This window comes from Ursus arctos, unplaced genomic scaffold (genome assembly GCF_023065955.2).
Source record: "Ursus arctos isolate Adak ecotype North America unplaced genomic scaffold, UrsArc2.0 scaffold_13, whole genome shotgun sequence".
Taxonomy (NCBI): domain Eukaryota; kingdom Metazoa; phylum Chordata; class Mammalia; order Carnivora; family Ursidae; genus Ursus; species Ursus arctos.
In genome coordinates, this window is record NW_026622797.1 from 52,114,395 (window position 1) to 52,136,606 (window position 22,212).

Sequence of the window (22,212 nt, forward strand, 5' to 3'; positions counted from 1 at the left end):
TACTGGCAGGAATCTCCTTGAGAAGTTCAGCCATAGGGGTTCTGGACTCAAGGACACCAGGCTCACAGAGGCAAGGATACCACACTGAAAATGGGGATTAGGAGGAGGATTGATTACAGAAAGTTGAGATCCCTGGGCCCTGGTCTTTTGTGCCTCACCTCCCAGAATGCTAGTTTCTATGCTTATCCCTCCTAGTACGGAAATTAGAGGTTTCCTCTTTGGGGACCTGACCAGCTCAGGAGAGAAGACCTAAAGATACTGACAGAACCCCTTGGTGAAGCAGACAGTGCTGGAGGGAACCCCACCAGTCAACAGATTCCACCCACATCCTCTGAATTCTGGTTCAGTTAGTGCATCACTCTTAAATTTATGAGCAGACAACCAAGGATTACCAGACATGTAAGAATATCTAGCAGGAAAAGCAGAAACCAAAAAAATTATAAATGAAAAGAAATTTGTAAATAAAGAAAAAATAAGGAAACTTTAAAGAACTGTAAAAAACTTTAAAGAACTCTCAATATCTCCAGAGAGAAAAGAGAAGATATCATATTCAAGAGACAAAAGAAGTGGTTAAAAGGGAATACTGAAAGGACAATTGAAAGAGATCTTGGAGATTAAAACCAGGATAGCCGAAAGGAACAATTCAAGAGCAAGGTTGAAAGAAGTGTTGTCAAATTTAACAAAAATACAGGACCCTCAGTTTGATTTGAATTTCAGATAAATGACAAATAGTGTTTAGTGTAAATATGTCCCCAGCAATACTTAGTTTGTCCGAAATCAACATTTCCCTGGGTATCCTGTATTTTATCTAGTAACCCTACCTGGAAGACAAAGTTGGTGAAATTTCCAAGAAAATACAACCAGAGAAAGAGAGAGAAAAAGATGGATAGATAGGTAAAGTGAGAGAGACACACAGAGAGAGAATTGGATAGATAGAGAGGACAAAATTCAAGGAATTGTTGAGGAACTCTAATATTGGGAATGATAAGGAGTTCCAAAAGGGGGAGCAGAGAAAATACGTTATCGAAGAAATTTCCCACAACTGACTGAGAGAGTCTACCCAGAGCCAAGCACAGAAGACAGAAAGTCCCTGAGAAAGCACATCATTACAAACTTACGTAGCACCAATGATAAAACAGTGAAAGACTGAGCCATATACAGAGGACCAGGAATGAGAATGGCAAAATTTTTCTGTGGAAAACAGTGGAGCAAATGCCTTCTGAATTCTCAGAGAAAATTGATCTTCAGTCTAAAATTCTACACCCAACCAAAAAGACCATCAAATCTGGAAGCAGAATAAAGATTTTCCTAGAAGCTTCAAGAGCCTAAAAAACTTATCTTCCAAGTATGCTTGCTGAGGAATCTATTAGAACATATGCTCCATCAAAATGTGAGAGTTAACCAAGGAGCAAGATAAGGGCCCCAGGAGAGAGAGGCTGTAAATCCCTGAGATGATAAAAAAGGGAGACTTCAGGATGACAGTTCTCCAGCATGCCTAGAGAATGGTCAGGCCTCAATGAAGCAAGACAGAAGGCTCCGGATGGGCTATTTGAAAACGATAAATTTTATAGAATATCTGATGTTTGGAAGTATCGAGATGAGATTTTGATTCTATAAGAGAGTTTGAGTGTCCAAATTAGTAATTTGGACACCAGAAAATTAAGAAAGTGAGAAACTTATTAACTCTAGGAAAAAAAAACCCCAAAGTACAAGAAGGAAATTTAATTATAGTTCATTTCATGACTTAGTTGGGGATATTACTTACATAATCATAATAGTATAAATGCAGTATTAATCAACAAAATTATGATATAACTACATGGTATGGAGAAGAGTGTGTTTGTATGAGCATGCCATGGGCAGGTGTGTATGTGTGTGTGTGTGTGTGTGTGTGTATGTGTATGTATGTGTATAGAGTTTGTGAGGGTAAAGAAGCCAGATCCTATAATGTATTAGTCAGGAGTTTCTACATGATAATCAAAAACTGAAATAATGAGAAATAGCTGTAAAAGCATACCGTTTAGAAATGGAAAAGGAAATACCAGAAAGAACAGATATGAAAGTTGTAAGTGGTGTCTTCTAGATAGTGGGAATTGAGAGGTGGTAGGGGCAAAGGTGTGTACTACTATTTCGTATTATAATAGGTATATAACTATTTGGCTTTTTAAAACTATTGACCTTCATAAAAATAAAGGTAAAGTTTTAAAAATGGGACAAATTTTATTTTACCTTGAATCTAGTAATGCATTCAAAGAACAGTATTCTTGAGCTCGCAGGATTTTTCCTGGGAAATTAATATCAGAAATTCAATACCAGAATTCTAGGAGTCAATATCAGAAAAAATCTATCACCACAACATATGAACAAACTGAATTTTTTCACACGATCCTATCAATAAAAATCATTTTTATAAAATTTAGCAGACATTTCCCAAAATTTCTAAGTAAAATAGAAATAAAAAATGATAGTTTATAAAAACGATAAGGTCTATTGAAGACTACGAAGATAAAAGAAATATTATCCTAAACGGCAAAAGGAAAATGATAGGAGATTGTTCTTGAGGGTAGCAGCTCCCAAATCATTAAGAACCTCATTTCCTGTGAGGTTAAGACATTTAATCTGGATCTCTCCTGTAGCCTTCAAAGCATGAAGGACCCCCTGCATTAGAAGCACTTGTTTTAGGGTCCCCAGAATCTACATTTTGAACAGGAGCCCTGGGTAATTCTGTTTTGGATTAACTTCGGGAACGGCAGCTTAGGCCAACAGAAGGTACCAGAGGGTTCAAACTGAGAAGCAACCGAATCGAAGTTTCAGAGACCTCCTTCTTCCTCTTCTTCCCTGCAGCCCACCTGTCCCTGCGTCATTACAATAGAGGCCTAATAGGGTTGTCCCTCTAAGTCAGCCACGCCATTTCTTATGGAAAAGTTGGGTCACGTTGCCATTCAGTGCTGGAAAAGTTTCTGGAAGTGGCCTTGGTTCCTGGAGTTTCCCTGCTGTAGCTGATTCTCAGCAAACACCAAGGAAACACCTTCCTGGGCTGGGGAGAGAAGTGCATGCTGGTCTTGTCTGCAAATACGTAGCTGGCCTGTCTTGTTTCAAAGGTTTGTTGTTGTTTTTTTAATTCCATAATAACAAAACTTGAAATAGTCCTCAGAATGGTCAGTGCAGGAGGAAGTAACCAGGGCAGGGGATGTCCTCTGGGTAGCCCTCAGAGCCCGTGTGGAGCCGTTTTCATTCAGAATTTGGTGACATCTGTCTAGGGAGGCAGATGGGCTTCTTCTCGAGCCCTGGAGAGCCACGGGCATCTGGGGAAACGGAAGTAACAGTGACAAGAGCAAGCCGCCTGAGAAGGTGGTTCCATGGAGAGCTAAGGAAGTGACTGCGGGGACCTGGTGAAGCCTTCTCCACCTGGGAGACCTTCTGAACTGCTCAACTCCACACGCAGCAGAATTACTGGGAGGGCCCGTGAAACACTGAGTGCTGAGCCCTAGCCCGGAGTTCCCGACTCAGGAGATCTGGGTGCAGCTTGAGATTTGGCCTTTCTAACACATTCCCAGTGCTGCTGGGGCTGCTGCTGCTCTGGCGACACTTTGAGAACTACTGGTCTGTGGTCGGTAAGGGAAGTCTGCTCAGCAACATTTTTTTGCTGGGTGCAGTGGCCTTGTGACTCTACAGTAGGACAAAAGCTGGAGATGCGGGTGGGATGCCTGCTGGGGCCACGCTTCCACGTCCACAGGGCTGGAATTAAACACCCTTCCTGAGGCCAGGCGAGAGACTTGGGCTTCGTCGGCCACATAACCATCGCACCTGTTTACATTCATCAAACTGCAAGCATCTGATGAATGACTGTCATCGTTATAGCCACCATTATTAAGTGCTATCTGTATGCCAGGCACTTCACAGACATTCAGACTTCATGGCAGCCCTCTGACTCCCTCCAGACCTTGCCAGGCATATCCCCTCTCAGGGACCTGGCCCTGGCTGGACCCTTGGCCTAGAACGTGCACTCCCATCACCCCAAGCTCTCCTCTACTCTAAGCTTTTGCTCAAATACAATCTTGTCAAAGCGGCCTTCCCTGGCCACCCCCTCCTAGAATCTCCACCACCGCCCTAGCCCCCAAACTTCCATTCCCACCTTTGGGCTTCACTTTCTCTTTTGAGCACTTATCACTGACATCTGTATGTTTTGTTTTGTTCTGTTTTGTTTATTATCTGCTTCCCTCATTAGCATGGCAGCACAAGGCAGGGCTTACGTCACTATCGTTTCCTTAGAGTCTAGAACTGTCTGGTACATAGTTAACAGTCTGTACTTAGTGGTAAAATGAACAAATGAAGCCTCCCGAGCGCCAAGCCTTGCTTTGCAGGGACGTGCAGGATTTGGTAACATGAGTAGAGCCTATCGACTAAGACACTATTCCCATCTGGGGCACCTGGGTGGCTCAGTCGGTTGGGCATCTGACTTCAGCTCAGGTCATGATCTTGGGGTCCTGGGATGGAGCCTCGCCTTGGGCTCCCTGCCCTCTGGGGAGTCTGCTTCTTCCTCTCCCTCCCACTCGTACTCTCTTTCTCTCTCTCAAATAAATAAATCTTAAAAAAATCGTTCCCATCCAGCTTATTTCATTGGAGCTGTTGAAATGTGAGGGAGGAAAACAAATAGAAATTAAAACAAAGAGAGGATGGAAACTAGGGGCTGGGGGGAGGGAGCAGGCAGGGGCACCACTCACTTCGGCCCTGGGGGTGGTTGTCCCTCAAGTCTCCTGGCAACGATGGCTCTAAGTGGGTGGGTATATCGCCTGGACTCTTACTGGGGGCAGAAAACAGCTACTACGGTCAGCATGCATGGCTGCTGGGAAGCAGGGTTTCTGGAATGATAAGGAAGGGTTAGTCAGAAAGAGTAGCTTTCAGGGCCCTGGATGGCTCCGTTGGGTGGGCGTCTGCCTGGGATCTGGTCTGGTGGTGGGCTCCCTGCTCAACGGGGAGTCTGCTTCTCTCTCTGCCCCTCCCCCTGCTCATGTTCTCTCTCCTTCCCCCTCCCTCTCTCAAATAAATAAATAAAATCTTAAAAAAAAAAAAAGAAGAGTAGCTTTCATATAGCCAAAACCAACTGACACTGGAGGGATCCAGAGCTCGGTTGTCACCCAGGAGTAGCAGCGGGCACAGCAGCATGGTGGCACCAAAGATGCGGGGTCAGAGAGAAGCTGGCCAGGAGCCAGCAAGCAGACACCCTCCTGAGGCAAAAGGAAGAAACTTGGCCTATAATTTAACTCTAGAAACAGGCTCTGTTTCATTGGAAACCCTGTCTGATAGGGTCTATGCCACACAGAACATATGAAACATTTCCTCTCTTGGCACCTGTTTCTAAAGGACAGGCTGCAGTGTTGATGATTTTGCAGCAATAGATAAATCCAGTCCATTAATGAACTCCACAGAGAGTCCACACGCCCTGGCCAGTGTGGCTTGTCTCATATTTGAACATTAAATAAAACCAGGCACCTGAACGGTTGAGTTCGCAGCACTGAGCACAAGGCAGGTGCTTCAGTCACGCCTCATAGCACAGCAGCACCCCAGTGAAGAGAGGTGGAAAGGAATATAAAATCATCTTGAAGCCAATACACGGACTTCACCCACCGTGATCAAGTGACCAACAACTAGATGCAGTTCGGGTCCATAAACAGTAATGGTAGAAGTCAACTTAGAGTGGAAAATCCTCCTCCCAATGAAAGCTGAAGTGTGGTCCTCATAACTGGGTCCCCAACATTAAAAGCCCCCTAATTTCAAGTAGGTAGTTTGGCACGTTGAAGACCTGCTGTGGACGGCAGGTGGGACTACAGTCGCAGTGCTAGGTTGCAGTAAGCAAGTGCCGTCCAAGGGAGTAGCCCTCAGGCTAAGGGCTTGGTCTAGGGTCCTGGAACTGTTCATAGAGGTTGTTTAATAAAGGGTCCCAAGATCAGATATGTGTGGGACATATCAGGTTAAACAGAGGTTAACCTTTATTCTTATATAGGCTCATATGCCCTGCGAATCTACGAAAGGACCTCAGGATAGAGTGTTTCTCAAATATTTGTCTATAAGAAGCCTTTTTCAAAGAACCCACGTTAGAAAAATCTGCGCTAAGCCCATTTGTCTCTCTGCACCTATGGTGGAGAAGAAGGTTTTGGGCTAAGTGTGACTGTTTATAAGCAGATTTTGTTAGATCAGTAGGGAAAGACTTGGTCACCACTGGATTAGTGAGTTCTTGAAATGGATACTAAACTTCTTCAAGCCTCTAAAGCCAGCTGTGACAGTGACCCGAAGAGGATGCGTCCCTCCAGACCAGAGAATTCGAGCTTTCCTTTACTGGATATGCTCTCACTGCAAAGCTTCGAATGAGACCTGCCATCCGAGTCAAGTGCTTTTTCTAAAAAGTGCTGTTCGCAGCTTACCAAATTGATTTTGTTAATCTCCAAAAGGTTGCAATTTGCAATTGGGAAAATACTAAATTCTATCTAAACTGAAGCAGATTAAAAATTCTTATGCCTCTCCCCTCAATGAATTCTGTGCTCGTGGTCTCCTGTGGCAAAGGGGAGTCGGAGAACACTTGGGACCAGGTTTTTCCTTCGGGAAAGGTGGTACCTCACACCTTCATGCACTCCAAGCTCTTGACTAGGCCCCCCCACTTTTGGAAAAGAACAGGGAAAACCGTGATTAAAACTGTTTTTAAAACAGTGCTTTCAAATCTTAAATGTGATTACATTTTAATCTTGTTCTGTAAACAATCCACAGCTATTCCCAATATTTATTGTAACTGAGATCACCGGCGAGCACCCAGATAACCGGACGGTACGGATCCAGCTACCGCGTGTCCGGGGCTCCCAGGTAATGACGAGTTAGTAGCATCACCGACACCGGCTCTTTGTTCCCTTCGCCTCACAGTTAGTGTCTTACTGTCACCCCATGACCCCAGGCGGGGCTTATCCCCTGAGGGACAGCGGACCCAAAAGGTCTCCTGGTGCCCCGAGAAAAGTGAGAAAGATGATTGATTAAAAAAAAAAAAAAAAGATTCTTTAATACTTTCGACCCAAATCAGAAAAGCCTGAGCCTCAAGGTCTTGGCCCTGACCCCCCGGGTGTGGTTCCCGAGGCCAGCCAACAGCTCTTTCCCCCCCTTTAGCGCACCCAGGGTGCTTCCAACATTTTTTAAAAACTAACAATTGAATGTGATATTTTGCGAAGCACTGTGGTTTTTCAAGCTTTAATATCGAGGGGTCTGGAAAATATTTGTATTCTCAGTTTCCCTTTCTCCCTCTCTTTCTTCCCTTCTTGATTCGCTTGATTTTTTTTTTCCTGAGCATTTTGGCTGTGGAGTTCCCCCATTATTGTCCCTTGGAGTAATATTTTAAGTATAAAATGCAATCTTGTTGTTTGGAAAATTAAAAGAAATAGAAGTGCCGGTAATGGGGCCTGAGGAGCCGTAGGAGAGGAGAGAGGTGGGGCGGGGGCAGGGAGGGACCGTAGTTCAGTCAGACTGGCAAATGATTCACTGTAATTTCAAGGCTGAAAAAAAGTGGATTTTACTGTGCTAACTCAATTTAACTGTTCAAATGATTATTGCTCCCCTGGTGTTTATAAAAACATATGAAATGGAAGGAAACAGACTCATACAGACTCGAAGAGTTTTCAGAAACCATTATCCCCACAAAATCTGTTTTGAGTTTGCCAACATGATGAATCCTAACCTATCAACGTTACAGTCTGCAGAAACAAGACAGTAGAGCATGGTGGTCAAGAGGGCTCTCTGCCGCTGAGCCACTGTGTGACCTTGGGCAAGTCACTTCACGTGTCCAAGTCTCCTCTTATAAATTGGGATTATTCACGATGGGGTTTACCATTCAGGCTTGTTGTCGGGATTTAAGGAAGTAATGTGTGGCAAGCACTTACTAAAAGGCGTGTCATATGGGGAATGCTCAATACATTTTATCACGAAACTCGACATGAATAGAGTTACTGCAAGTAAACCAGGGTTCAGTCTTTGGCAGAGTTCCAGGAAAGCCATACAAGAGAAGTCCCGTAGGCCTTTACCTCCATATATGAAACACAGCAGATTTCAGTGGCAAGCGATGTGCCCTTGGGGGGAGGGGCATTTTCAAAGCCTGGAGATATTTTTGGTTGTCAGACTGAGGTGTGTGTGAGGTGGCATGGGCCAGTAGTGGGGGGAGGGCAGGGATGCTCCCGGACATCTACAGTGCCCGGGGCAGCCCCCGCAACCAAGGAGTGCCTGGCCCCAGATGCCACTTGTGCCAAGCTTTAAAAAAACACAACAAAAATGGACCTAGCACAGCCCCTTTTACATCTTAGGTCCAGAGGCTGTACCTTCCTTCATGGCTCTAAAAAAAGTTGTATTAATCTGCATGTGAACAGGTTTGTGATTTTTTTTTTTTTTTTTTTTTTTGTCATCTGGCTTTCAGAAGCTTGTGTGGACATGAGACGGTGAAAGACAAGAGTGTTCCAAAGTTGGCTACTCTTACATATTTTTTTTTTACTTTTTAAGTAGGCTTCACACCCAATGTGGGGCTTGAACCCATGGCCTTGAGATCCATACAAAGAGTTGTCAATGGAGTCTTAAGAGAACAAAAGAAAAGTCTCGGTTCCCTAAGGGTCCAATTGGCAAAGAGTTTGGGCAGAGTTAGGAAATGTGGTTAATGCTGGAGACAGAGGCCTGGTATTTATTTACCACTGTTCCCGGCTTACAGTGTCGAGGCGAATATGTGGGAGCCCAGAGGCCCACAGGGCGAGTTAGACAAATAAGAGCACAGACTCACTTTGAAGAATTTATTTTGGTGGCAAAAGAAAATCTTGATGTTAACCTAGGTCTTAAGATTAAAGCACTGATATGCTGAGTCCAAGGGGACCATCTTGATTGATAATTTATTACACCTATTTAAAAGTAAATATAAATCAGATTGGATCCTTCCAGGAAGGCTTTTTTTGATTCAAACAAATATACTAAATTGTGGGTGATTCTCTCAAATTTGCACAAATCAGATCTAAAGACTTTCTAGGTTGTTGTTGACAATAGCCCCAAAGGAGAAAGTGTACCTTTATGTCTTGAAGATATCCTACCTTCAATTTGTGATCAAAACATAAAAACACAAAGCAGAGAAAGAGGCTGAGAAGGGAGCTGCCATCATGTGTTGTCACAGACTGTCAGGTGTGACCGTCTTCCCTATTCTCTCCCAAGGAGCAAGTTCAATGGACAGTGGACCATTCTGTTCTTATGACATGCAAACCTATGTCCTTCTGAGCCACTCTAGCAGAGAGAGAGGGCCAGGCAGCAACAGAAACTCTACGGTGGGGGCACCTGGGTGGCTCAGCTGGTTGAGCTTCAGACTCTTGGTTTTGGCTCAGGTCATGATCTCAGGGTCATGAGATCAAGTCCAGCATCAGGCTCTGCACTCAGCGGGGAGTCTGCTTCTTTCCCTCTCCCTCTGCCCCTTTCCCTGCTGACGTTCGTGTGTGCTATCTCTCTCAAATGAATAAATAAATCTTTAAAATAAAATAGATAAAAAGACCCTCTAGCATGCAGGTTGGAAGCCCTTCAGGCCCCAGCCTCTTTGGCATTTGCCTGAGTTGTGTAGGGTCCGGTTGTAGGGCTAGTGAAGGAGCTGGAAGGATGGCATACCTGACCAGAGAGCAGAGTTGGAAAAACCGCAGCAAAAGGGCCCATGACCTTCCCATGTTAAACTTGGAAGGTCAGTGAGCCACTTGAGCTGTCATTCTGGCTCATTCCTTTTTATGAAATCCTCTTGAAATTTTCTCACATTTAAATTTCTGTTGGAGCTTAACCAAGAGTTCAAGTTCTCCAATAGCAATTTAGAGTGGAAAACATTTCTGAGGGACACAAACATTGAATAAGCCTCTTGGTTTTGTGAGGGGGTGATGGCCGCATTAGGGGCACACTGACCTTGCCACTTTATGAGCAGAAAGCAGGTGTGAGCTTACAAATTAATGTTCTAGAATGTCCCTGGGAAGTGAATAAAGATGACCCTCCTGTCCCATTTGAATGCCGTGCCATTGTTAGCTGTGCCAAAAAGTCTGATTATCTGGTCACCTTTGTTGCAAGAATGGGAGTTCAAGCGATCTTCGTAATATTGATAGAAGTAGATTCAATAAAATAGTTTAAGACCAGAATGCTCCTCAGAGGCCTGAAACTTTTGGTTATAGAAGGAAACATCTGCAAGCAAATGACTTTATGATAAGCACTATATTTGAAGAGCTCCCCCACTGACCATGATATAACAGCGACCGCTACAAAACACTTCGCCCTGGAGAGGCTTTCATGGAACCTGGAGATCTGTGTGGTTGGAAAGACATCTCCTTGGTGCCTACATGGCAGCACAGCACAGAAAAGGGCAGCACACAGAACAGCGCATGGAGCGCCTGGGTGGCTCAGTCGTTAAGTGTCTGCCTTCGGCTCAGGGCGTGATCCCGGAGTCCTGGGATCGAGCCCCGCATCGGGCTTCTCTGCTGGGAGCCCGCTTCTTCCTCTCCCACTCCCCCTGCTTGTGTTCCCTGTCTTGCTGGCTGTCTCTCTCCCTGTCAAATAAATAAATAAATAAAATCTTTAAAAAACAAAACAAAGCAGTGCACAGTGGTACAAATTCACTAGACTAGGAGCCCGGAGACCAGGCCAGCTTCTTACTTCCGCCCTTGTGATCTCAGACATTCTCCAGCCCCTTAGAGTTCAGCCCCATCAGTACAATGAGGATGGATGCCGGCATCTGCTGTGTACCCTCCTGGGCTGTGAGCGTTTGAGAAAGCTTCATGAATTGTTTACTAAATAACCAGTGTCTTACTGTTCTTGTCAAAAGGTAATGAGCATTAGAATCCAATTGTATCTTATTAAGGAAATATGTTTATAACCAAATTACTTCCTGAGAACTTCATGTTTCCTGGCATGGTCTTTCATTTCTCTCCTAATATAAAATTGTCAGGAAACCTATGTTTCACTGAGGAGAAAATTGCAGAGCCTATAAATATATTTTGAAATGTCTTATTTTATGGCCATGTCCTTTGGCCATCCAGATGTGGTCTTTTGGAGGGGGCCTTAGCCAAAGATCTTTTCATTATGGAGGGCGGACGCCCATCCAGGTCAGTTCAGAGAAAGCTTGTTGCGAAAACAAAAGCAAAAAAACAGCAGCCCATCTCGTGAGCAGTCCAATCAAAGTAGAATCGCCCCTTAAGCAACTGGCTTTGGGAACCCTCCAGAATCCAAGTGGTGCTTTTTCTGGTTTTCAATGGCTTCCTGGTTTATTTTTCCCTTATACACCCCACAAGCCCACATATCACAAAACTGGCGCAGCCAGTATCCCCGAGTCTGTAGGACTGTGTTGGTCTCATACCGCGTACCGCAGTTTCTGTGTGTCTTTGTCTGATGTCTTTCCTTCTTGCGTCCTCTTGCCTGGAATGTAGGTGCAATGCCCTTCTCTCCGGATCAGCTTCCTCTGCAGCATTTAAAGCTCAGAGTGTATGTCACCAAAGTTATAAAATGACAAGCAAATGTGGAAGCATGCTTTGACAGAACCACCTCTGGGCAAGTTATTTAACCTCTGTGTCTCAGTTTCCTCATCTGTAAAATGGGGACAATATTATTCCCAGCCATAGAGTCTGGTCCTTGATGCTCAACATTAGCCATTAACATGATTAATTTTCAGGAGAAGTGAATTTATCAAACTGACCGAGAGCAGGCATAGAACTGTATAATCTAAACACTTTATCAAGTTCTAAAGTAAGGTGACTTAAACACTGCCTTGAGTTCGTCGGGTAAGTTTTCAGAGCAGATGACTTGACCTAGGTCTTAAGAGGAAGTGACTGAAATGAGTTGGTGAAGAGAGATGTTTTGGTTTTCAGTGACTATAACAAACCACCCCCAAACTTAGTGGTTTAAACAACAGTTATTTATTTACTCATTATTCTGCAGTTCGGGCAGGACTTGGCAGAAACGGCCCATCTCTGCTCCACATGGCTCCACATAGCTGGACCATTCAAGATGGCCTCCTTGCTTATATGCCTGGCACATCAGCTGGGGCTCGTCAGGCATCCCCTTTCCATGTGGCCTCTTCATGTGGCTAGCATGGGTTTCCTCTCATCATGATAGACTCAAAGTGGTCAGACTCCTTACAATGTGCCAGCTTCCCCAAAATGCAAAAGCAGAAGCTTCCAGACCTTCTTAGCACCTGGGCTCAGAAGTCCCAGAATGTCATTGCCACCACATTTTATCAGTCCAAGCAGTCCCAGGACCAGCCCAGCTTCAAGGGGAGGCGACTTAAAAGGGCATAGATATCAGGAAGCTTGGTTCTCTGGGGCCACAGATGAAAGAGACTGACAAGAAGTTCACCGTTCAAAGGTTCAAACTAGGAAGTAACACAACAGGCCCTCTACCCCACAAGGATCCCTGGAGGCTGTCATCTTTGGGGAATTTGAGTAATCTCTTCCTTCCAGCACCAGGTCAAATCCACTGAACTCCTATCAGGCTTTCCAACTGGCATGCACACTGGCAGGGCCCAACAGTGGACAAGGCCTCCGGGTCAGACCTCTAATAAGTTTATTTCCATGGTCACTCTTCATCACTTACCATTAGCATTTTTTCCTCTCAATTTTTCCATCTATTTCTCTATTTCCTAAAGCAGTAAAACCTTTAATTTTCTGTGGGCTGATTATTTTCCATGTGGGTAGATCTGGACATTTTCCCAAAGAACCAGCTTTCAGTTTGGTTGACCCAGGGTATTGTTTGGGGATCCGCTTTCTGTCCCCACGGTTGGGGGTGGGGTGGGGTCGCTACCGGGAAAGTCTGAGGTTAGTGTAGAGCGACTGTGGACTGTGACGGCTTTTCTGTGGTTGCTCAGGTGGGGCTTGCAATTTATGCATCAGTGTTTCCCTCTCCTGCCCCCGAACCGGAGAGCTCAGGCCTTCCTTCTGGATTTCTCTCCTCCCTGGAGGGCCAGTGGAGCCCATGAACGGTAGGGCTTTCTGCCACAGAGGAAGCCTCAGCGTCTGTACGGAGCTGGGGCCTGCCCTGAGGGGACAGCTGAGAGAAGGTCAGGGCCCCTTCCATTCACAGAGGTCACCTCTTCCTTAGCCCCCATCTGCCACCGCCTCTGCCTCTTCATCCTGCACCTGCCGCTCAGCTCTCCAGGGATTAGACCCCCTTCCTTCATTCTCATCTCCAGAGTTCTCTGTGGTACCTCCAGAGCGTAAGATTTTCGAGAAATGTACCCAGCTTCACTTGAAAGCAGCATTAGCCTCCGGGTTCGTTAATTAAGACATCGCACTTAACTAGAATGTTAACTCGTTCTTGGCTCAGCCCCCCGGGCTTGGCACAGAGTGCAGCACAGAGTAGGTGCTCCAGCCACGGCTGCTGAATGATGCGTGAATATCCCCCTGCAAGGAGTCACACCCAGCTTGGAATTTTCTGTTTTGTTGCCCGGGTTTGTCCCTTTGGAGCCTTCTCCCATCACAGACTGTACCGAGGGAAAACAAGAGATGAGTTTCTTAGAAACAGCTTGTGTCAACAGTCAGTCTCCGTCCCGCCCCCTCCTCTGCCCAAAGTGGTGAGGCTGTAAACAGCTTTCATCAGAAAACTGGCACTTGGAAAACAGAAACCAATTAGGGAGCTGCGGAATGACTCAGGAGAGCATTATCAGAAACCCGGGAGGGAGAACACACACGTATCGGACACGAACCTCTAAGATGTAACCTTTTGGAAGACAGCATTGATTGTAAATAGTCAGGCTCTAAGTGTAATCATTCAGCAGTTACTGAACTTCTCCAGATATATCTTCTTGTGCTGTGTAAGATTGCTGAATGAAGGGGATTTATCAAGGGGAAAGTCTGGATCGTTCTTCAGGGGGCTACTTTATATGATATTCTTTCGCCTTGTATATTACTCTGCTTGGGCTGCCGTAACAGAATTCCACAGACTGAGTTGCTTAAACAACAGAACTGTCTTTCCTTGCAGTGCTGGGGGCTGGAAGTCTCAGATCAAGGAGCTGGCAGGGCTGGGTCCTTCCATGGCATCTCTCCCTGGCTTGCAGATGGCGGCCCTCTGGCTGTGTCCTCACATGGTCGTCCGCCTGTGTGTGCTCACCTGGTATCCCTCCCTTTGTATAAGGACACCAGTTATCTTGGATTAGGACCCAACCCCATGATGTCATTTAACCTTCATTAGATGACGCTGTCTCCAAATACAGTCAGATTCTAAGGTAGAACATGTGAATTCGGGGCAGGGGGGCTCAGCTCAGTCCACAGTACCTTATTTGCTTGTGGAGGTGACGAGTAGCGGAGAATACCACCCTAAAAGGTACCATTTTGGCATGAGGATTATTCTGAGTTAAGGGCACTTAGAAAACAGCATATGCAAAAAGGGTGTGCCGACCTCTCCTTCTGAAAAATGTGCTCCCTATACCGGGAGGTAAGAAATACTCTCATCACCAGGGATGGGGACTCGAGGCTGAGAGAAATCTGTTCTAACAGATCTTGTTAAAATAACCCTGTCTTCCATTAGTCTCTCCATGCATTTTAGTTATTTTTCTACAACTGTTACTTTTCATTCAACCTAGTATATAAGCATTTAGGCCTAATTGCTTTTTGGGTCTTCATGTTCCTGTGAAGGCTCCTGTGTACATGTGAACATGTTAAATTGTATGCTTTTCTCCTGTTATTCTGCCTTCTATTGACTTAATACTCAGGCCCAGCCAGAGACTGTAAGAGGGTAGATGGGAAATTTTGCTTCCCCTACAGAGGTTTGCTAAATACTTTGTGTTGGGTGAATAACGACATCCTTTCTCCCCCTCACCCACTCTTCCTGCCAGTTCCCAGGATTACTGAAACAGGAATAGGCTATACACAGGTAAGGGGGTTGTGTGGGGAGCTCCGGGAGGCATGGTGTGACTATGGATGGCATTCCAAGGGTGCTTGGCCCTCCCTGCTTTGCTTCTTTCTCCCTTGAGATTGCTTGACCTTCCCTTGTTCCATTTGTTAGAGTACAAGAAATGAGATTTCATAGTCATTTGATGGGGGCGGGCTGTGGGTGGGCAACGAGGCAAGAACACCATGACTGAATGACTAACAATCTTTTCAGAAGTCCTGTAGGCTTACTTCTGGGGAACCCCGTGGGAGGGCACATCACAGTATTTTCATTTGCGTGTAGGACAGGAATTGGCTTGCTAACTACAGTTTCTCCGTAAGTCTCGGGATGCATCACATTTCTAGTCTTTTGTCTTGAGAGGTGTCTTGTGTAGTATTAGAAGCCAGAGCCAGGGACACAGGAGAGGCTGGAGCAAGTTGTCATGAGACGCTTGCTGCGCACTTGCTGCCATGGCCTCGCTGCTCAGGAGTTCTCTCCCAGGATGACTTCCGGCAGAAAGCCGGACGCGCAGAAGCCGGAAGACAGGCTTTGCTCATCGATGCGATTGGGTTAGAATTTAAAGAACTACGTGTGTCTCAGAGGGGAGTGACTGGAAGGGATGACTTTGGCTTAGCCCTGGAAGATAGAGTTTTGGTGGTGGTGCAGTATGGCGGCTCTGTATTTCACTTCCAGGTTTACAGCTAGACTTTCTCATTTGTCAAGAGGAAGACACTTCCTGATAGTTTAAAAACTGGTCAATCTCAGCCAACCAATATATTTGATTTGAAATGCTGTTGTTTTTACTTTCTTTCTGTATGAGAATGGAAAATGGCATCAGAGAGAAATGATACTGTTTTTGCCTTTACTTTCATGTTAAGAACTACTAAAATAATTTATTTCAGAATCATTTTATCTCTAATAAACACTATGATGACTGAGTCTTATGATTCCTTTTCAGGCCACCTAAATACTGTTCTTTTCAAATAATAGCAAATACAATTCTTTACACATTTTTAGGAATTATTTAATATTGAATGTACAAATTTATCAAGATTTACTGAATGAGATATTTCTCTTGTGTTTTTGAGAACCATGGAGGTTTTTCACAGAAAAGGACACATTCAGAAATGTCAGGGGAGTATGTGTATGGTTTTCAACTAAAAACTTAACTTTTATGAAGGGCAATTTTGATTAACTCTTTTAAAAAAAATCTTGACTAAGAATAAGAAAAAGCCTAAATTATGATTAGAAAAAGTAGAGAATAAAATTACAAACTGCTCTTTAACTCACTTTAACTTATATTTTATATATTCAATTCTACAAAAACTCACCAAACTTTCCTTGCATGGGTGTGCAAAATTCATTCTTGTTACCACAGTTTTGGAGTTTTTCAACAGAGAATATTTTCCTTCCTTTATCTTAATTTCCCAAAGTCTATTGGTAAAGTAACAATGGTGAAACAATGTGTTTTTAAAGTTGTTTTCTAGTCCAGAGCATTTCTAATTAGATTCTGCAAAACCAGTCTTGATTCTATGTAAATAAGTAAATGGGTTTATTAATGGGTCAGGGACTTCATGCAAATGATATACCTTTAAACAGGATGCAGAATAAAAGACCAAAATATACTAATATGCCCAAAAGCTTCTGTTGACACGCAGAGCTTTTAGAGAACGCGGTGGGTTCATCCCTATTGTGAGAACAAACCAGACTCTCCATCCTTTATGCTTAGACTTAGTTCCTTAAAATCGTCTTTATTGCTGGCTTCCTGGCCTCCTGTCTTAAGATCAGAGTAAGTGCAGTAAGTCCTATGTAATCTAGCTTCAGTGTAAGCAAACTTGGCTGCACTGAACTACTGATGAGAAATGTCAATAATCCCTAGAAAAGCACTGTAAGTTTTAAATAATAATGTATGAGGTGGCAGAGTGCTAAATGTCCTTTATAAAAATTCTGGTCAACCTCTGTGAAGATTAAAAAGTATTTATACATTTCAACTGATAATGTGCAGTTATGGTTGACTGCAGCTTTTATTTATTCATTTCTTTATTTAAAAAACAAACAACTGCTTACCTTCAGAACAACTATATGGAATGTTCTCTGAGACCCAAAGTCCATTCCTAGCTGATTCCACGTGCATTCTGTTTCACTCTTTGGGTGACACATTCTTCTTAACACTGAACATTCGTCTGTGTCAACACTTGAGACAGAAATTGAAATATTTTCAACAAATATAAATTCAAATTCCACCAACTGAGTTCTGGTTAAATATGCCAATTAAGCGATTATGTTTACTATCACTCCTGCTGGAGATAACTCTTAAATGACAGCAAAGGATTTTTAAAAGGCATAAAAGCACAAAAACAAAGAGAATAAAAGAAAAAAATGAAGTAGCATCAAAACACTAGGAGCTGCAGTATTTGTACTAACTGGTTTAGGGCAGGGTTTTTGCACCTCAGTGCTGCTGACATTGGGGGCCAGACAATATTTCGTTGTAGAGGGCTGTCCTGTGCATTGGAGGACATTTAGCGGTGCCCCTGGCCTCCACCCACTAGATTCCAGGAGTGTCCCCTCCCCAGTTGTGACAACCAAAAATGTTTCCACTTATTGTCAAATGCCCCCTGGGAATAAAATTGCCCCTATTGATAATCACTGATTTAGGGAAGGAGAAAAATCTGAAAGTATCTCTAGGGGAAGTCCAAAAGCAGGCTTATTCTGGCCAGAGAACACCCAAAAGTCTCAGGACCTAGAGGTCGCAGGCAGAAAACAGGATCGGCTGACCATCTGTATAAGAGCTGGATTAGCCGCTTGATATCCCTTCTGCTAGAGCTTCCTTCTTCGAAGAGGCTGAGTCTGGGAGACTCCAGGCCCAGAGACATCAGGCACAGTTGAGGATGAAGGTTCCATACTGAATGTGGGTATTATGTGACAGTCTAATAAAGTCGGTGGAATTCGAGCCCCTTGCTCAACTCAGCTCAAAGAACACTGGCATTTAGGTATGTGTTTTCCAGGCAGGAGACTGGAGGATTCATCTGATGAAAAACTAATCAAGCCACAAAAAGAAAAAAAAAATGTTATTCAGATTTAGTGAATTGACCTGGCCAGACCACCGTAAACCCTAATGTCAAGTCTACCAGTCAGTTATCTCCCTGGAGCCCCCACTCCCAACGCTTCTACTCATAGTTTTCAGTGCCTTGCCCACATGAAACAGACAGCCAGGGAAAACTAGCCGTTTTAAGAAAACTTCCAGTGTGAAAGAAAAAAAAAAGAAGAAGAAGAAGAAAGAAGGAACTTAGAGAAAACAGAAATATTGTGGGGAGCACCTAAAAACATCGAGAACATCATATGTAAAGCTTCCCTTCCCAGATCTTGGTTTCTAAATACTGTTCTCCACTGGGCTGAATGGAGAGCAACGTCCTCTTGTGCCAGAAAATAAAGAACTGCCTTGAGCGTGATGAGGCTTTGAGAAAGAAAACATGAGCCGCTTGAATGGGTGTCCTCTAGCCTAAAAGGGGGCAGTTGGAGCATAAAAATAAATAACGGAAGTGTAGGATTATGACCCGCGATTAAAATCAGAACCCCTGAATCCATACTGATTCAAGCAAATCAGGGAGAGAGGGAAAGGTCTTCCTTTCCGTAGAATATCAGCTGGCAATTGAGAAGAAATGACAGAAATAGGCAGTCACCTCTGACACAGACGAGGTCGTCAAGGGATGCGGAGGCTGCTGGTAGGACAGGTATTGACATATGCAGAATATCTCTGCCCAAAATACCAATCAAGACAGAGGGGAATTCATGACTTTACTGCGGAGAAAACTGGCAGACACCAAATGACAGGAGATCAGGGTTAATACCACCAGGAGTGGAGTGAGTTGAGGGAAGGCACCAAGAAAGAACACAGCACCATTTTCGTAGTATTTCTAAGAGTCCGCGGCTCACGTCTGGTCGCAGGGAACATTGGACACACCCAGGCTGATGATCGTCCTGCGGAATGAAAGGCCAGTACTCCATTTTTTTTTTTAATTTTTGGAATTGCATTTTTTGTTTTGCTTTTTAAAGACTTATTTTAGCGAGAGAGAGAGAGAGAGAGAGCAAGCCAGTACTGGGGTGAGGAGGGGAGAGGGAGAGAGAGAAGCTCAAGCAGACGCCCTGCCCAGCACAGAGCCCTATGAGGGGCTCGATCCCATGACGCAGAGGTCATGACCTGAGCCAAAAAGAGTTGGCAGCGCAACTGACTGAGCCACCCACGTGCCCCTCGAGTCATCAACAGTCTTAAGAGTACAGGTCCTTCACTGGGCGGGAAGCCTGCTTGAGATTCTCTCTCTCCCTCTCCCTGGGCCCATCCACCCCACCCCCGGCTCTCTTTCTCCCTCTCTCAAATAAATAAACATATCTTAATAAAAAAAAAAAAGACTTGATGACTTGAGAGAAAGACTGCAGAAGTGTTTTGGACTGTCATATAAATTTGGTATATGGGGTGCCTGGGTGGCTCAGTTGGTTAAGCCTCTGACTCTTGGTTTCAGCTCAGGTCATGATCTCAGGGCCGTGAGATGGAACCCCATGTCAGGCTCCACACTCAGCATGGAGTCTGCTTGAGATTCTCTCTCCCTCTCCCTCTGTCCCTCCCACTCGTGCTCTCTCACTTTCCCTGTCTCTAAAATAAATCTTTAAAAAAAAAATTCAGTGTATGGTTCCATTAGGAGTCTAGACCTTAAAAGAAAAAGGGATCATTTGGACCATTGGCAACATTTGTACGGGGTCTAGCAAGGATACCACATCTGGCACAGTAGCTATACTCAAGGCTTCTTCTTGATTAAATAGTCCACTGTTTCCCTGAACATTGTTTGTGGTTTTTGGCAAAAGACCAGTGAATTAAATGGCAATATTATGAGGTCCACTTACTACCTTTGCGTTCTTTTAAGTTCTTAAGAGTGGCACTAATTTCTGCTAGACCCTCTGTGATGCAGTATTGCTTTTGATTTACGATCTTGGCTGTGTGTGTGCGTGTGTGTGTGTGTGTGTGTGTGTGTGTAGGAGAGTGGCAGTTTCAGACTCTCCATTTGGCTGTCTTCACTATGGGAGTTCTTATCGCACGGGCCCAGGAGGCAGTGTGAGGTTGTGCCAGTACTGGGCATATGTGTCCCAAGTACACATTGAGAGAGCAGGAAGTACTAGAGATGGGTCTGCAGAGCCAGTACCTGCACTGTAAGCCACACCTGAGCCAGAGCTCCATTTATTACCAGGACCCTCATATATCCCCGCAGAGACCACCCAGCACATACTGAAAGTACTGGGCCCCTTGTTCAAAAAGTATTAAGAATTCTAAAAGGGCGCCATCTGGGCATTAAACCAGGAATTAAACTACAATTAGAATCTTCTAAATGTGAAATCCTGTGTGACTGCACAGGTCCCACACACGTCTGTGACACTGGCCTTGGCCTTACTCTAACAAGGTACCATGATGCTCATCCCAGGCTCTGGGTATTATTGTCAGCCTGGACTCTGTGTCCAACGGTCGTCATAATGTTTGGATCTTCCCCTTGCCTCAGTGTAGAGTTACCCAAGTACGTGGCCCTGGATCCTTTGGGGAAGGACCAGAAAATCATTACAGTGAATACTTGGGTCTTCCTGGCCACATAGCCTCTTTCAGTTGATGGGTTCTGGGTCCCAAAACTAGCTCAGTTCTGGAAAATGGGCAGGACATCCTGACTTTTCTTGTGAGGGATAGGATGACTGCCTTTACCCTCCATCCTTAATCTCTTTTGTTTGCACAGGTTAAGTAGTACCTTTTGCGGGGGGGCTACTCATGTGTGTTTACCCCTAGTAAATTCTATGCAGGTCAGCTCCTTTGCTGCTGCTCCAGACCTACCGTTCACTATAATAATTGCATCTACCTGACTTACGGTTAAGTGCTACCAACTGGCCTCTTGCGGGGGTTGGGGGGCTGGGGGATGATAGAGGAAAGGGGGCAGTGGTCCTGTCATTCTCATTGCTGTCAGTGAGCCCAGTTGTGTGAAGACAGAGCTTCATCCCTGGTCCACAGAGGAGAGCTAGCACTGAACTCCTGGAGCTGTGGGTGCTCCCCTCCCCAGCACATTCCATGTTGCTTTGGTGAATCACGTATCCTCTGGACTGTCCCATGGAGCACAGTCATCTGGGCCTTAGATAGTATACCCACCCTCGCACGCCCACATTGCCGAGCCGTGTACCTCTCCTACCATCTGCCAGGGCAGTTCTGGCATTTCAGCCTCATTGCGGATCATTGCTTCCTCCTTGCCTACTGGGACCCTCTTAACAGCATGCCTGGGGTTCTCGTCAGTGTCGAGTGCTATATTCCAGGACAGTGCTCCAAATAAGCACTTCTGCCCCAAAGTTCCGTAGTGGCTGCTCGGCTTCAGCACCTCTGAGTCCTGGCCCACGGCTTCTCTCCTCGCTCCTGCCACTTCCTGTGGGCTAAGTCCCGCAGCTCCCGTGGTGTGCAGCTGCTTTCCTCCCGGCCGAGCTACCTTATGACTTACCTCTAGTTATTGGCCTAGGGGTCAGGCAAAAAGGTGGGGGCGGATCGGAGGGGGCACATGCTGTTTCCTAGGCGAGTGGCCTTCTTGTGTTGTCTCTCAAGAAGAGGGGAGTACTCGCCCAAGAGAGGGAGGAGAGGGCCAGCTCGGCAGGGTCCTCCATCCAGATGTCCCCGTCCAACCGTCAGGCTCCTCTTCTCTTTCAACCGGGCCCTGACCTTGGCATAGCCAACCTGCCTAGCGGGATAGCTTAACTTTTGTGGGGCTCTGCGACCCTTATGATTAAATCCCGACCCTCCTCTTCAGCTTTCTCTTCATCTCAGCTGCAGGAGAAAAGAGATTCTTTCTAAGCTACCTTTGGCTTTCACATTTCTATACTTTCTAAAGTCCATCAGTCACGCTTCGTCTTTCATTATCTTTTTTCTTTTTCCAGACCATTCACTGAGTTTAGTAATAGCCGCCATTATTGTCCTCCTAGTTGCTCTTTGCCCTGTATTGCTCAAAGGTCTGATACAGCGCGCCAGCTAGTGCCTTGCTACCACCAGTGAGAATTTCACAACTGCGTCATTCCCTTGGGCCGTGCGTGCTTCCCCTTCCACCAGCGGGGTGGTCCTGCCAACCCGATGGCAGGGGATCCAGCTCCCAAATCCCATCTTAGCATCTGCTTTCTCAGACCATTTTTGGTATCAACTGTCCCAGGATGGATTCCTTGGAAGGCGACTTGGAGACAGGCAGAAGCCTCATTAGGGAGTACTCTTGGGATCAGCACCTGCGGGTAGGAAGAAAAGAAAGGAAGCACGATTGCACAGAGGGGGAATCCGAC